Genomic DNA, 17,446 nt, shown 5'->3' with positions numbered 1-17,446 from the left:
TCGTTGACCTTGGGGAGTGCAAAAATACCGAGAGACAACTAAAAAAAACGAAATCCGCGAGCAAAGCGCGTACCCATATGAACGTTGACCGAAAAACAAATCAGCACGCGGCGGTGTACGCGTAATAATAATATTTCGTTGTAATTTTCTTGAATGAGGCGCGACGGCGGTGGGGACAACCGATGAATGAACCGGGACAAGCGGTCCAACTGGTTCCGGACCGGGCGCGACAACAGGAAATAGTGTGTACCTACTGGCCGCGGTCGACGTCGCTGCATATTATTATATAGTGTAATGGGGAGAAACACAAATCGCAGAGGCGGAGAAGTTTATCGTTATTAGGTAGGTATTACTTATAAAGGTATTATTATTGTTATTACTGCCGTGGTCCACGTGAGATGGGTTCAACATCGCGGAATCAATATGGAATGATAATATAAACCTACAAAAGATATTATGACGCGTATATGACACGCCGACCCCCGTTCGACGCGGGCCGTAGTTTTTTCGGACACCGCGATCCATACATTAAATGGTTATTATAGGCGGGATGGTGTATATGTAAACGCAAACTCGGAAAACGATTAAAACGAGCAATTTAAAAATAATCAAATATTTGGTGGTACAATTTTCTACTCTTAATATAATATAATACTACGCGATAACGCGATAACATTTGTGACGCGAATCACCAGTTCCCAATTTCCATTATAATAGTATAACATATTATCTGGTAACCACTTAGCTGTTAAAATGAACAATTATGCACTGATTAAAAAAATTCCATAATTTTTGTTACACCATGTAGGTCTTTTCTGTCAACATGGTTGTTGAGAACAGCAAATAACGTTTTAACAGTAAATCAATCCAACTCCATGTGTAACTTCATGTGATATACCGATTTTTGGTATTTGGATTTACCATGTTTTACTTACAAAACTTCAAATATATTGCGCGGGTTTGGATCCAAAAGGTTCTATGTGTAAATAATTTAAAATTTTTCAGAAAAGCCAATTTAAATGTGTTTAAATATTTTTCAGTTTATAATTATTTGATTTGGATGTATATAAGTTATCAAAACATTTTAAATTAAATCAAAATTTGTATAATTTGTACAGTTAATTGAGAAGAAATTTGGTAATCAAAAAATAACAAAATATTTACATAGAACCTTTTGGATCCAAACCAGCGATTGAACTTACCGCATATTTTCTTAATTAAAATTTCATTTTTACATGGGTTTTAATAGGAAATACGCTATTTATACTTAAAAAATTGGTGTAAAACCACTAATTTTACCTTTGTGAACAAAAAAATCATTTTTACGAAAAATGGAGTTACCCTGTTTTAGCTTAGCACGGTAGTATTATATAATCGGGTTTTGATATTTGAATTAAATAAACGTCTAATATTGTGGAAATGTGGTACACTTAGTTTGCGTGCTGAGAACTGAAAGGATATCATATTGCACAGACGAAGGGCTATTCGAATTTCTTATCGAATGTTCCTTAAATATTTCATCAATTTTACTCGTTTTATAATTTATAAAAAAGTTTTAAAACCATTGTTGATAAAATCATTCTATATTAATATACATAGTATTATATACTTTTTGAAAGTGCCATAATATACAAAGCGATTCACCAAGCATGCTCACCCCTGTTTTTCAATTTAATAATGAATTTATTCAAATTATTATTTTTGGAATGCTTAAATATGCTCATAATGTTTTTGGAAACTTAAAATTGAATTACCAAAAAATTAATTACGTTGACGACTGTTTGACTAACTGAACAGATCAAAGTTACGATGGAAATTTATATTATGGCGTTTATACCAAAAAAAAAAATGATGGTACAATGCACGTCTATTTATACTGACTGTCCTCGGAAAATGATTGAAACCAACAAAATTGTGTATATAAAATACAAAGCAGTTCAAAACCTGATTTTCAATGGTCCGCAGTTCCGCACGTTACACTAAAACAAATTTACATACAACCGTAATATACAATATAAATATTATATATATATGTATATTTACAATATACGTTTAAAATTTTTAGGATTATAATAATGATCGATTTAACATAGAAATAGTTACCTATTCAAACGCGTTATCGAGTAAATTATGCGTAAAGCGTAAATACATAATATAGTCTTGTTCGTATATACGGAGCCATCATCGGCTGAGACTTACCGAATGCCGTCGTACACCATACCTTATACTTACACTACAGTTACACCATATCAAGTGTCTAAGATCTGGATTAAATTATTATTTTGAAATACATATTTTGTTAAGCTCAAGACCATATCATATTATTATCTAATCTCGACTCACATCGATATATTATAATGATTATAATTTAATATTACGACTTTATAATATCTATAATACAACAATACAACAACTGCAGCAAGCACGACAACAATCTATCTTTGATGTATCGAAAATGGCACACGACTATCGGTATAGGTTCCGTATATTATTATACACGTATGCTGTAAGCATAATATAATATATCGTACATAAGTACACGCGTTTATATTATAAGCAATTTTTTTTCTTATTATTCCTCATCGCGACGTTTGAGAACGTTCCTGCACCAACGTTTATGCATAATATCCGTCGACCGCACACTGTATATTTAGTGACGGTGCGTTTCTCCGGATGTATATCTACCGATCATCTCCTCGATCGGATCCCGCAAATTGATCGTGTGCCCTCCAGATACCGCGCTCTGTAACCCGATCCGGCGGCGCATATAGGTACGCGGGTGTGTGTTAAATTAATTATTATTCAGACCGTATACACATATATTATACATATACATGTACGCGCGTCGATTCACCACGCCGATAACGATAAAATAAAATTAAAAAACTAAAATAATGATAATTTTCATCGCGGCGGAAAATTGTTAATGCCGCGTAGTTTTCTCCGCGAACACGGTTGGCTGCCAGAGGCTTCGGAATAAAATATTATATGTACATAATATAATATACGCGTACGATCCCGGTCGTTTAGCATTTCGTTAAAATTAATAATGGAACGCAGCAGCCGCGCCTTTCCGACCGTATAATGTAATATAATTTAATATACATAACATATATAGGTATACAAAGTGTACAACCTATGCGCATATGCATATAATATTATGTGTATAAATATATTTCAACATTGTAATAGTCGCACACATCTGGTCGCGTATGTACACCGCCCGGACGAACGACGACGATTTATTATAGATTGAGTATTATTATTATATACATTTATTTCGAATAAACTTTGGGCCGAGACACTGCAGCAGCTATAGGTTTTCGATCCGAATATCCGACGGTCTTCGGGTCTTGTGAACTACGGACGATAGCACAATGGACAATTACGTTCATCTAGATAATAACAATATTATTATGAGTTATACGGGATGTATTATACCTATTATGAAAGTATTAAACTCGCGTTACCGCCAGCCAAGACAATGGTCAACGGGACAATCCTACACATACGCACGCACACCCATTAAGCGCACATACCTATATTGTAGTCCAAACACTTTTCGGTCCATTCGACATAATAATATTATTATTATAGAAATAATAATAATATCGCCATTTGAACGAGAAACACGTACATGGTATATTATATAGGTAGGTACATCACGTCATCGCGGACCAATGACCATGGTATATGCTTCAGTGTTCGTTAAAAACCAATAACTGATTTGAATAAAACAAAATAAATACTATATGCATACTAATATACTATTAGGCAAGTGTGAATTGACGCTAATGACTCGATTATTGTAATATAATAACGCGTCTTGTCGGAGATCGTTTTCTCTCTTAAAACAACCGTTCGATTTATATAGTAGGAAGTACCCGCCGGTATTGAAAGTCGGTTGTAAATTATTGTTGTGTGTATATATAAGACTATTATAAGCATATGGCGCGTAGACGCATTTTATGGACGTTTCAACAGTCTTCCTACGTATTTCGCGTCGGAATACTGCAACAGTGGATCGGGTGCGGTCGGGACGGTTAGAAGACTATAATATAATATATTGACCGCGTAAATTTCACAGTAGGTACACCACATACGTCTGTTTGTAACATTTCGCATTAAACAGATTGTTAATATCTATAGAGAATTTTGATTCTCTCGTAATGTATATTATGTTTTTCTGAATACTTAGCAAACGAATCATTGAAAACGACTAAAAGGACTAAAGAGTGAAAAATTCGTGGTTTATCAGGAAAACCGACCGGTCACAACGTGTCTATATATCTACGGGAGTCAAATATTAACGTAACCGCATTGTAATAAGATGAATATCTATATAATATGTATATAACTGCTATATATTATGTAGAGCTACCTATCATAATAACTCATTAAATCAAACAACAGGTGGAAAACAAAAGCGTGTGGAAATCGCAGTTTATGGTACATATAACATAAAAATCATTTATATTTGTGTACATACAATATAAACATACATTATAGGCACCACTGTATACCTGAAAATCTATTAAAATTTAAAGTTATGACGGCTAATCCCAATATTAACCGGTTTCACAAAGAGAAAAAAAAATCCGACGTTTCGCTTTTAGTTCATTCATAATTTTAAACACACGTGCACATTCGACCGGCGATTGGACTATTACTACAACGTATATTATTCGAACGAACCTAATGATATAGTGATATACACGACATCGATGGCGGTCGTTTCTTTTACGCGATATCACCTACATAATAAAACATATTGTTCGCGCCGGCGGTAGCGTCGTAATAGTCCGTCCACACCGACCGATCACACACACACACACACACACCGCAAGTTTTGTATTTATTATTTTTATGTCAATTGTGTCGTCCGTGAATTATTATGTAATATATAAATGTAGATAATGAATTATGTAATGCAGCCGCCGACGGCTCGCTGTGTGGAAGCTTTAACACGGCCGCCGGAATAGTCAGTCTATCCCGTTACGCCAACGCCGAAATTACGCTAATCGCCGGCATTTTATTAGATACATTTTTGGCTCGAATAGCCAACAATATTATTATACTTTTTGTAGGCGCGAATCGCCGCCAGTGTCTTTTTATTATTATTGTAATAATTCATTGTGTATTATAGGCGCGAATCGCCACAAATATTATTATACTCTTTGTAGGCGCGAATCGCCGTCAGTGTCTGTTATTATTATTGTAATAATTCATTGTTTATATAGGCGCGAATCGCCACAAATATTATATAGTTAGCATCGGCTCTAATAGCCGTTTGCATATTTTATTATTTTGTTGGCATATACCGCAACGCTAATCGTCGGGTTATTTTAAACAGTATCATATTATAACTGTACTTAGTTATTGCTATTTAAATTATTGTCTGGCTTGAATAGCCAGTGAATTTATATTATTATTGTTGTGTGTCTATTATAAAACTATTATACAGGCAAGGGTAGCAGCTGGCCAGCCGTGCACCGTCCAAATTGTGAGTTATTATTTATTATTTATTATTATATCCTGTTGGGCCAGAAGGGCCACAATATTATTAGTCATATTTATACCTTTATGTTGCTGTGATTTTTTTTATATTCCTTGTGTCCACAAATAATTATTTATTTTGTGTACAATACAACAACCATTTTTACCAGCAACCGTGTTATCCATTATTAAATAGAGTTACCTTTCTGTCATTATTTTATAAGCTTACACACTATCACATCTACACACTCACACACCCACCACACACTAGCACTCTCTGGTCTTGCACGGCGAACCCGTCCACTTCCTTTGAGTCGCTATAACATATATACACACAAACACAAGTCGATCGGTGTGTGAACGTTGCGTACAAGTATTGCTGTACCGGGCGCACGAGCTATAATTGTATCGTTCCCGGCGCGATCATTTTGGTGACCTCGACGTGATTATCATATTATCTAAGAGTCACGCGTAACAAGTATTATCGTCGTTATATATGTCATAATTATAATTGCCGATTTATAACGTTTCGTACGCGATTATATTATATCAAGAATAGCAATATTTGAATGAAATAAGCTGAGTATTTGTGTTTTATTATATAAATGTCACAAAGAATTACTAATGCAATCAATATCGGTTTAGAGTTATCAATTACTGTTACATATATCTTGATTCGCTTAATTAATTGAGATTCGCGATATATTACTGTATATTCGTTCCTTATTAATTCGTCGTAAATTCGTAAGTTTATCGGATCAAGATCGCATTATTGTCATTATGGTTCTCGATGAGGATAATGAGAAACAGATGATCTTATTAAGAAAAAAACGTGGAGTGGTGAAGGCCTCATTAACACGACTTCGTAATTTTGTAAAGGAATTTGATCACAATGAACAGTCAATCTCTCTCCTCGAGTTTCGTCAAGAAGAATTACCTAATATAAATAAAAAATTTGACGCAGTTCAATGTGAGATTGAGTTAATTACGGAAGAACCAGAGAAGGAAGAAGAAGAACGAGCATTATTTGAAAGGAACTACTTCGAAACAAGATCTCAAATGCAAGAAATCATCAACACCCGGAGCTCTTCAAGTACGGTAGGGCCAAATACATCGTTTGGATCGTCAAGTAATACAAACCGGGTTAGATTGGCACCTATACCTTTGCCCACATTTAACGGTGACATTGAAAACTGGGAGGCCTTTTATGATGTTTTTAGCGCGTTGGTTCACAGTGATGAAGGGCTTACGTCAGTACAAAAATTATATTATTTAAGATCCTGTTTGAGTGGTCCAGCTTTAGATATCGTTAGTTCAATCCCGATGGTCGACGGAAATTATGAGGTGTTTACCGAACGGCTGAAGCAGAGATATGACAACAGAAGCCTCGTGATACAGACGCACATAAGAGCGCTTCTTGATGCACCTCGTGTAGATACCGCTACCATAGAAGCGTTACAATTACTACATTCACACATTGGAAGTCATGTAGCTGCGCTTAAGGCCTTAGGCCAACCAATAGAGCAGTGGGACGCATGGCTAGTTACCATTATTCTAAGGTGTCTTGACAAGAATACGGCACATGAGTGGCAGCTTCGACAAGAGGACTCGCAATTACCCAAGTACATAGACATAGAAAGGTTTTTAGCCAGAAGATGTATTGCATTTGAAAATTCAAACTCGGAAATACAGTCACGATCTCATAGTCAACCAATGGCAACAGGCCAACACCAATCAACTAGTAAACAAAGAAAGTCGGAGAAAACTACCAAAATGGCATTTTTAGTCACTGGAAGGGGTCAGACCACAAAATGTCCATGCTGTACCGGGTTGCATAGGATATATGCGTGTGACAAGTTTAAGGACTTGAGTATAAATGATCGTCTAAATATTATACGAGACACTCATTTATGTTTTAATTGTTTGTCCGCGTATCATACAACGAAAACATGCAAGTCAAACGGTTCATGTGGAGAGTGTGGGTTGAAGCATAATACTCTACTACATTTCTCAAAAAGTGTATCCGATGACCAGAAGGTTAGCAATACAAGTGAAGGAGAATCATCTGCAACTGGTGCGTTATCAGCTACCTTATGGTCATCAGGGAACCGTTATGCATTTTTAGCTACAGCACAAGTGATCGTCAAAAATACAAATGGAATGCAGTTCATATGTCGTGCCGTGTTAGACAGCGGCGCTCAAGTGAATTTTATATCTAAAAGGTTACAAAACGTACTTAAACTATCAGGAGAAAGGGTTGCATTGCCAGTGAGTGGAATCGGTTCAAGCAGAACACAATCGACTACAAGGGTAGACATCAAGGTTTGTTCCCGAGTATCACCATTCCAAGCTAACATATCATGTTACGTGTTACCATCAATTGTCAACACATTATCATCAAGTACAAGACCCTCAGACGGCTGGGGAATCAAAAAAAATATACTCTCACAGTTAGCTGACCCTCAGTTCGACCAAGCAGGTACCATCGATATGTTAATGGGTGCAGGAATATTTTTTGAGTTGTTAGAGTCAGAAAGGATTCCGCTTCAAACTGGTAATCTCACATTACAATCCACAAAATTAGGCTGGGTTATGACCGGAGAGTTTAACGTTAATTGCTTAGTGAGTATTGGAGCGTCATTAGAAGACGAATGGCGAACAATGAAAACAGATCAAGGATTGTTCGGTAGGTTATCCAAGGCCAATAAGCGTCATGTAGAAGAACAGGAAACGGTACGACATTTCGAAAAAACTGCCACCAGGAGAGCTGATGGTCGGTTTGTGCTCCGTCTACCTGTAAAACCAGAAGTTAGCCAACTAGGCGATAGCATATCTATGGCCATGTCACGCTTCATTAGCGTTGAAAGAAGATTATCACGAGATGAACAACTACGTACCGAGTATGTAAAATTCATGACACAATATTTAGAAATGGGTCACATGGAGGAAGTAATTGAAAACGAAATTCCAACATCAAGGCAATTTTACTTACCACACCACGCAGTGGTCAAAACGGCCAGTCTAACTACAAAGGTACGAGTAGTTTTCGACGCATCAGCTAAGAGCTCATCAGGACTATCTTTAAACGATGTCCTAATGTGTGGCCCGAGTATCCAAGAAGAATTGTTTTCGATCTTATGTCGGTTTAGAAGTCATCAGTTCGTTATCACTGCGGACGTAGAAAAAATGTTTCGACAGGTAGAGGTTGCAGAAGAAGACCGAAACTTGCAGCGTATCGTCTGGAGGTCCAACCCTAGTGAAGCGTTACGGACTTATAGACTGGGAAGAGTTGCATACGGTACAACTTCTGCTTCATTCATGACCACAAAATGTCTGTCAGTCCTATCAGAAGAATTCAACAGTCAGTTTCCCAATGCAGCTAAGGCAGTACGAACAGATTTCTACATGGATGACCTCCTGTCTGGTGCACAAACTGAGGAAGAGTGTTTACGTCTACAGAGGAATATTACTAGGATATTGAATTCAGCAAAAATGCCATTACGAAAATGGTGTTCAAACTCGCAGTCAGTACTCGAACATATCGACAACAAAAATGATGATGAGTTATTAGTGTTAGATTTGGGTGAAAATGACGTAATTAAATCGTTAGGCCTATGTTGGAAGCCAGTGGTAGACGTCTTTCAGTTCAACGTAGCGATTTCTGACAAGAACAGAGAAGCAACTAAGCGTAGTCTCCTGTCCGCTCTAAACAGTATATTTGACCCACTAGGATTCCTTGCTCCAGTGTTGGTAAAAGGAAAAATTTTTCTGCAGCAACTATGGCTCGTTAAAGCAGATTGGGATAGTTCATTGTCTGTTGAAATAAAACAAAAATGGTACAATTACTGGTCAGACCTCAGTACGCTTAAAACACTGGAAATTCCAAGAAAGGCAGTCGCATGTGCAGGATTAAGGACCGAGTTTCACGGCTTTTGTGATGCATCAGAAAATGCCTATGGTGCATGTATTTATGTACGGTGTAAACTGCCAAGCGGAGTATGGCAATCACGATTATTGTGCGCATCTACTCGGGTCGCCCCTCTCAAGGGAGCTACAATCCCTAGATTAGAATTGGGAGGAGCCCTAGTACTGGCTCAGTTAGCAATGAAGGTAGCCAAGTCATGGAAGGTTGACATACATAAATTTTACCTGTGGACCGATTCAACTATAGTGTTGGGATGGTTGAATAGCCAATCTAGTCGCTTGAAAACTTATGTGTCAAACCGTGTTGCACAGATTTTAGATATTACCAATACTGAGCAATGGTACTATGTGAGGACTTATGATAATCCAGCAGATGTGTTATCGAGGGGTGTGAAGGCGCAAGACTTGAAAGGCATCGAGTTGTGGTGGAGTGGACCAAAATGGCTATCTCATGAGCAAAATGATTGGCGATTCGAACGAGTATCACTGCCAACTGGAGAAGAATTACCTGAGCAGAAAACCGTACGTTTCGTTCTTTTAACAGTGCCGTTACCAATGCGACTTGTTGATTCATGCTCAAACTGGCAACGCCTACGTCGAGCAACTGCGTGGATTCTGCGGTTCATTGAATTCATAAAAACTAAACGCACCCCACAACTAGTACGCTATCTGACAGTTAAAGAGTTAATGGTTGCTGAACAGAGACTGATAACTTATGCTCAAAGGGAGGCCTTTCCGGAGGAGCATGAAGCATTAGCAAAAAATAAGGACATTCCTGGTCGAAGCAAGTTAAGGTCATTGAACATCGGTCTAAGGTATGGTATGATAGTAGTGGGTGGTCGTCTTGACAATGCCAATCTTTCACAAGACCAAAGACAACCAATAATTCTTCCATACAATCACAGAATTACACAGTTGATATTCTTAGATTATCACATGAAATTATTGCATTGTGGTCCTCAGTTATTATTAGCGGAAATCAGGCAGAGGTATTGGCCGCTGTCTGGTAGACTATTAGCGCGCTCAACAGCTCGAAGGTGCGTGAAGTGTGTACGGAGCAAACCGACCTTTCAAATTCCAATAATGGCGCCATTACCAAAGGAAAGAGTACAATGTTCACGTCCCTTCACGTACACGGGCGTGGATTTTGCAGGACCGTTAATCATCCGAAGCGGAATCAGGGGTCGATCAGGAACAAAGGCGTGGGTATCAATATTCGTGTGTTTTTCTACAAGAGCGGTTCATATAGAAGCAGTCGAGGACTTAACGAGCAAGGCTTTTATAGCGGCCTTAAGACGATTTGTTGCTAGACGAGGCAAACCCGCAGAACTGTGGAGCGATAACGGAACAAACTTCGTTGGAGCGAACAAGGAGTTGACCAAATATACTCAACATCTTGGCAGTCAGCTAGCAAATGAAGGGATCACCTGGCGCTTCAATCCCCCATCAGCCCCTCATTTTGGAGGGCTGTGGGAAGCAGCAGTTAAGAGCGCTAAACACCACTTGGCTAGGACTACTGGAGAGGCAAAGCTAACTCTAAGTGAGCTCAGTACACTGCTATGTCAAATTGAAGCCTGCCTCAATTCCCGACCATTGACACCTATGAGCAGCGATCCTAACGACTTCACCTCACTTACCCCAGCGCACTTCTTACTCGGTGCACCTGTAACGTCGTTCCCAGAACCTGATTTAAATGGCGAAGAACCACATGCAATGCGACGTTGGAAATTTGTACAACATCTTCTTCAAACTTTCTGGAAGCGATGGCACATGGAGTACCTACCCCAACTACAGGTCCGTGGAAAGTGGACATCAGGAAGCTCCAACCTAGCCATAGACGATTTAGTAATTGTCAAAGAAGACAACCTACCGCCCTTTAAGTGGCACTTAGCACGCGTTATAGAACTACATCTAGGTTGTGACGGTAACGTAAGGGTTGTGTCCGTACGTAACTCTTCCGGTAAAACAATGCGCCGTCCAGTCGCAAAACTTTGCAAGCTCCCAATCGATGCAGAGGAGGCTGTTGAAAAATAGATTTCTCAACGGGGGGGAGAATGTTCGCGCCGGCGGTAGCGTCGTAATAGTCCGTCCACACCGACCGATCACACACACACACACACACACCGCAAGTTTTGTATTTATTATTTTTATGTCAATTGTGTCGTCCGTGAATTATTATGTAATATATAAATGTAGATAATGAATTATGTAATGCAGCCGCCGACGGCTCGCTGTGTGGAAGCTTTAACACGGCCGCCGGAATAGTCAGTCTATCCCGTTACGCCAACGCCGAAATTACGCTAATCGCCGGCATTTTATTAGATACATTTTTGGCTCGAATAGCCAACAATATTATTATACTTTTTGTAGGCGCGAATCGCCGCCAGTGTCTTTTTATTATTATTGTAATAATTCATTGTGTATTATAGGCGCGAATCGCCACAAATATTATTATACTCTTTGTAGGCGCGAATCGCCGTCAGTGTCTGTTATTATTATTGTAATAATTCATTGTTTATATAGGCGCGAATCGCCGTCAGTGTCTGTTATTATTATTGTAATAATTCATTGTTTATATAGGCGCGAATCGCCACAAATATTATATAGTTAGCATCGGCTCTAATAGCCGTTTGCATATTTTATTATTTTGTTGGCATATACCGCAACGCTAATCGTCGGGTTATTTTAAACAGTATCATATTATAACTGTACTTAGTTATTGCTATTTAAATTATTGTCTGGCTTGAATAGCCAGTGAATTTATATTATTATTGTTGTGTGTCTATTATAAAACTATTATACAGGCAAGGGTAGCAGCTGGCCAGCCGTGCACCGTCCAAATTGTGAGTTATTATTTATTATTTATTATTATATCCTGTTGGGCCAGAAGGGCCACAATATTATTAGTCATATTTATACCTTTATGTTGCTGTGATTTTTTTTATATTCCTTGTGTCCACAAATAATTATTTATTTTGTGTACAATACAACAACCATTTTTACCAGCAACCGTGTTATCCATTATTAAATAGAGTTACCTTTCTGTCATTATTTTATAAGCTTACACACTATCACATCTACACACTCACACACCCACCACACACTAGCACTCTCTGGTCTTGCACGGCGAACCCGTCCACTTCCTTTGAGTCGCTATAACATATATACACACAAACACAAGTCGATCGGTGTGTGAACGTTGCGTACAAGTATTGCTGTACCGGGCGCACGAGCTATAATTGTATCGTTCCCGGCGCGATCACATATTATTATACTATGTAGGCACTATTAGCACGCGTATCGGAAATCGCCCACGTGACTCTCCGGGCCAACGATCTCGGCTGGTGCACAGGTGCACCGCGTCTGCCCGAGACTCGTCCGCGAAGAGGCGCCTCCTATCCTGTCCTGTCTCTCGTCTAACTGCTGGAATAATTAATATTATAATATATTACTACTTTTTCTTTAACTATCCTTTATGTTCGTATTTGTTACAATAGGTAATGAGTTCAACGCTGTCACTGACATTAAGACTAATAATTGTTTTCAATTTTAACAACACAACCTTTAATCAATATACAAGAGTATAAGAGTAGATATTGCTAACTAAAATAAATGCAATCACTAGCTAAAAATGATGTTTTTTGAAGTGTGTCAATGTGACATGTCTTTAACGATGACCAGAATGAATCCTAAGTCTAGTCCAAAATAATGGAGAAAAATGCACGGATATATTTGTTTACAAAAAACGGGCGTTTACTGAACTCATATTTAATACCAATAATTATTATTTATTACTAGGTATAGGTATATGTATATAAATATAATATTATGCCATTATGGTATTGTTATATTAGTGTATGTATTCATAGCAGTAGCATAACTTAAAATATTAATTTAAATATGAAATATTGATGGTAAGAAAATCATTATGAAAAATTATTTAGTTTACATTTAAAAGCTAATCTTTACAAATAACTAATGAGTAAAAATCAAATTAATACAAAATATTGTAATATAATAATAATTTCAAAATCATTTTTGTTTCGATCTGAGCATTGCAGGTGTCCGTGGACACCCCCTAACATAGGTCATGAACTGAAAATACTTCCTTCAATTCAATGATAATTATTGTAACTTTCATCAGTGGCATACGAGCATTTTACTTGAATATGAGAATTATATTTTATAATTTAACCATATACCATATTACCATCACTTTTTTGTTGATAAATGGTTTTATTTAGTTTTAATAATAATAATTATTATTATTATTGATGCGTAAAGCCTGTGTATTTTAGTACGGAATGTAACAAATTCGAACCACGGTTTCGGTGGACCATTTTTTTGCATTTTTGATACTTTAGAGTTAACTTATACACTTAAGTATGCACCACGCGGAGTGCTACCTGATAATAAACGGCTCGCATAATCATAAAAACCTAGCAATAGCAACGTAGCTAGTAATTAATATTATTATTTATTATATAGTTTATGTTTATGATACTAATTTATTTTTAATTAATCTTTAGATTGTTGAATAGTAGAACAGTGGCAGTGGCGGCTCGTGTGGTCCACAGTTGTCGAGGTACCCTATCATCAAACTATAATGATAAAATATTGTTTTTTGCGCATTCTGCATTATTATGGACGAGAACAGACGACGGCGACGATAAACGCAAAAAAAAAATAATAGGACTCTGGGTACAATAATTTGTTTGTGCTCCACATCACCAACACGGTAAGAATTACACATCCGTACTGACAAGTGTAAATTGTGTACAATTCACGTAGTTAATCGTGGCACAACAAGCTTAAGCCTACTCATGGGTACCCTTGTGGGTGGCAAGGAGGGTCACTTCCCCCCTGGACATTTTTGTGCCTTGAAAATGTTGTGTAAAATTTAATAAAATTAATTTTATATGAAGTTGTACCCCCCCCCCCCCCCATCAAAAAAATGTATGTTGAGTTGACAATAACCCTGCTAATATAGATCCAACAAGATTTTTGTACCAATTTGACATTATTATTGTTGCACTTTCTGATAGTGTTGAATCAATCAATGAATATCGTTGATTTGACAACTTTCTTGTTTACATAGAGATTTTTTTATCAATTTGACAATGCCTGTTGAAACTTCTTTACTTAGGTACCTAAACAAATATTAAAATATTGTTTGCAACTCGGTACCTATCCGATAGCATTGTTTTTCGATAGTTGTCAGTTATGTCGATTATACGACTGACAAAATTGTATGTTTCAATTGAATTTAAATTATTCATAAGTAATTTTCTTTGTACCTATTTAATATTTTAGATGGCATACGAACCACCACTGGTGGAGCACTAGAACCAATGAATGCCAATGGGTACCATACTACCATGTGCCCAGCCGCCCAGGTACTATTTACTATATTATGCAGATGACACCACTGGCCACCATCTACCAGTGCACTTGTAGCATATATGACAACGAAATACATGAATATAGAAGCTACTGCCTTTATCCGCATATATTCTTTACTCGCAACGTCTCCATAATCCATTTGATGAATTACATGGATCGTAAGCTCCTCAAATACTTGCAAAATTGGTCTTAAATGCCTTATTTGGTCATTATATCATATTTATATAATCATATCATATATTTCTTACTTTTTTTCTCTTTCTTAAAATGCCTTTTTTAATATTCTAAGCAATAAACACCCTTGGCGTGTTGCCATTAATCATCTCTTCCCATAGTTCTTCTGTATAACTATGAGTTATAAGGGTTTTGTAATAATGTTCTTACTTGTTATTTTGTTCAGCTCTATTACATCAGTCTTTGACCGGAATTACTATACACTAATAAAAAATAATGTTTCACCCGAGAAGTCGTTGTCGCCGTGATATTTTATAGGTAGTTCAGCCATGTATACGTATACTAACAGAACGAGTCGATGATGATGATGATGATGACGATGATAATATTATAATATTATAGTCAATTATATATATAGTCACCCGCACCGCGCGTTGCGTCATATCCTGCCAGCTGTTTGCGCGCACTGTGTGTCCACATCGCGGATCCGGTGGCCGTAAATAATGCATATAATAATAATGATAATGTCGTCGTACCTATATAGCAGCAGCCGGCATTTAGAAGTCGCAAACGAAAATATTATATTCGTGAAATGGGTTAATTCGTAGGCGTATCCTATATAATACGCGTACAATATAATATTGTTTTTGACACAACATAATATTATTATAATAGTAATACCTATCGTACAGCTAGTGTCGTGTTTAAGTATAATATATAAGTATATATTATTATGTGATACTACACCGCAGGACGTGTGGGCCGAGATAGGTCTCCGAGGACGCGCGTCGCCTGGGGGACACCGGTCGCGCGCGCGGGACACTCCCAGGCTGATTTTGCTCAATGGTTTCCTTCCTTCCGGCCACGGCGACGGCGACGACGACGACGAATGCGACGACGACGACGCCGCCGCCGCTCAGAGCTTGTGTATAATATAATATTATAATATATAGTGTACGATATAATACGCGACGTACCTATATATAATATTATTATTATATCGCGAGCCATTTACGAAACATATGCGTGTAGGTCATATACATAGAAAACAAAGATAAGTCCGCACTACGACGACGGAACCTGCACACGCGTAGGAGTGAAAGCCGGTGGTTTTTTTTCTCAAGACAATTTCTTGATGGAGGGGATGAGGGGGGGGGGTGTTAAGCGAGGATTTTCGTAGTCATCGTTGTATATACACGCGCTCGCGGTCGTTTTAATAATATGATGTTTTTTTTTTCCATTTCTTTTTATGAATGAACCGGCCGACCGCGCGACCGTTCGCCTGGCGCCATTGATGTATTTATTATGCACGCTTGTGCAGTGTGTGTGTGTCAACCCGGGCCATATGGTCGCGCACGAAAACTGGTTGTTGTTGTTTCGTTGTAATAATAATAATAATATATTATAATATTATATTATTACGATATTTTCGACTCTCGCACGCCTCTCTCGCACGCGGCGGAAGATCATCGATTTATACACGACTAGAGACTTCCTCCGCCGTAACGATATTATACATTATACATTTTAGCCGCTTATCTCGGCGCTCGTATCTGACCTGCAAGCGGTCCGGCGGTGGTATAACATAGGAGAATGGAGATATTATTATAGGTATATTATAAACGTTGGGATTTAATATAATAGTATAATATGGTATAAATCGTAAGAAATTAACACCACATGGACCACGATTTTCGACCGTTGAGTTATTTTCTCTCTCGCACACCCGAACATTCGTAAACGGTTCGCTGCCGTCCTATTATATTGGAAGTCGAATGTATTAATGTACCTATTATTATTAGCGGTATTGTATATTGCATAGCGTATTATTATGATATTACTGTCGAATGTCGAGATAGCTGGTGATGGTTACACCGCAGCAATGACGACATCTCATGTTGTGATGACATTGTGATGTAGATACGCGCGAAAATTAACGTTCGTAAACGTATATAATGTAAATAATTATGTATAGGGGTGTTTTTTCTTTGATCCTTTTTTATTTAGTTCTTAATGATTAAAAAAAGTTTTGGTTGTTAAAAAACCATCATAATAATATTATGTTTAACCTTTAACCATTATTAGGTTATGTAGGTACCTACTGAATAATATCGGGTCAAGGGTACTTAAAACCTCAACACATTATTTATATAAAACTATTAATAACATTGTTTTTTGTTTTTTAAGAATTTTTATACAAATTGTATGAGAACATTTTTTTTTAACTAACGGTAAATTATACAAACAAATGTATTTTTATTGTACAATTATTTCTATGTAAGCAAGTTCTTATGAAATTACATTTTAATAAAGGTTCAACATTATTTTTTAATTTGTAGGTATACTTATAATATTATAAAATTTTATGTTTATTAAAATTTAAAATTATGTGGTGAAATAAACACATCAGAAAATATCACTAACACACTAACAAAGAGTTAATAAAATA

The 17,446-nt window shown here is 37.2% G+C and overlaps 1 long non-coding RNA gene across 1 annotated transcript; it reads left to right on the top strand.

The window, feature by feature from the left end:
• The first annotated feature begins 253 nt into the window (after positions 1-253).
• LOC132940177 (uncharacterized) lies at positions 254-15,065 on the top strand. The gene is made up of 3 exons (XR_009664067.1): positions 254-342; positions 13,950-14,158; positions 14,734-15,065. It is a non-coding gene; the product is annotated as an uncharacterized LOC132940177 (long non-coding RNA).
• Positions 15,066-17,446: the final 2,381 nt, after the last annotated feature.

Source organism: Metopolophium dirhodum, chromosome 3 (assembly GCF_019925205.1).
Source record: "Metopolophium dirhodum isolate CAU chromosome 3, ASM1992520v1, whole genome shotgun sequence".
NCBI classification, from domain to species: Eukaryota; Metazoa; Arthropoda; class Insecta; order Hemiptera; family Aphididae; genus Metopolophium; species Metopolophium dirhodum.
This window is presented reverse-complemented; position numbering and strand designations above follow the sequence as displayed.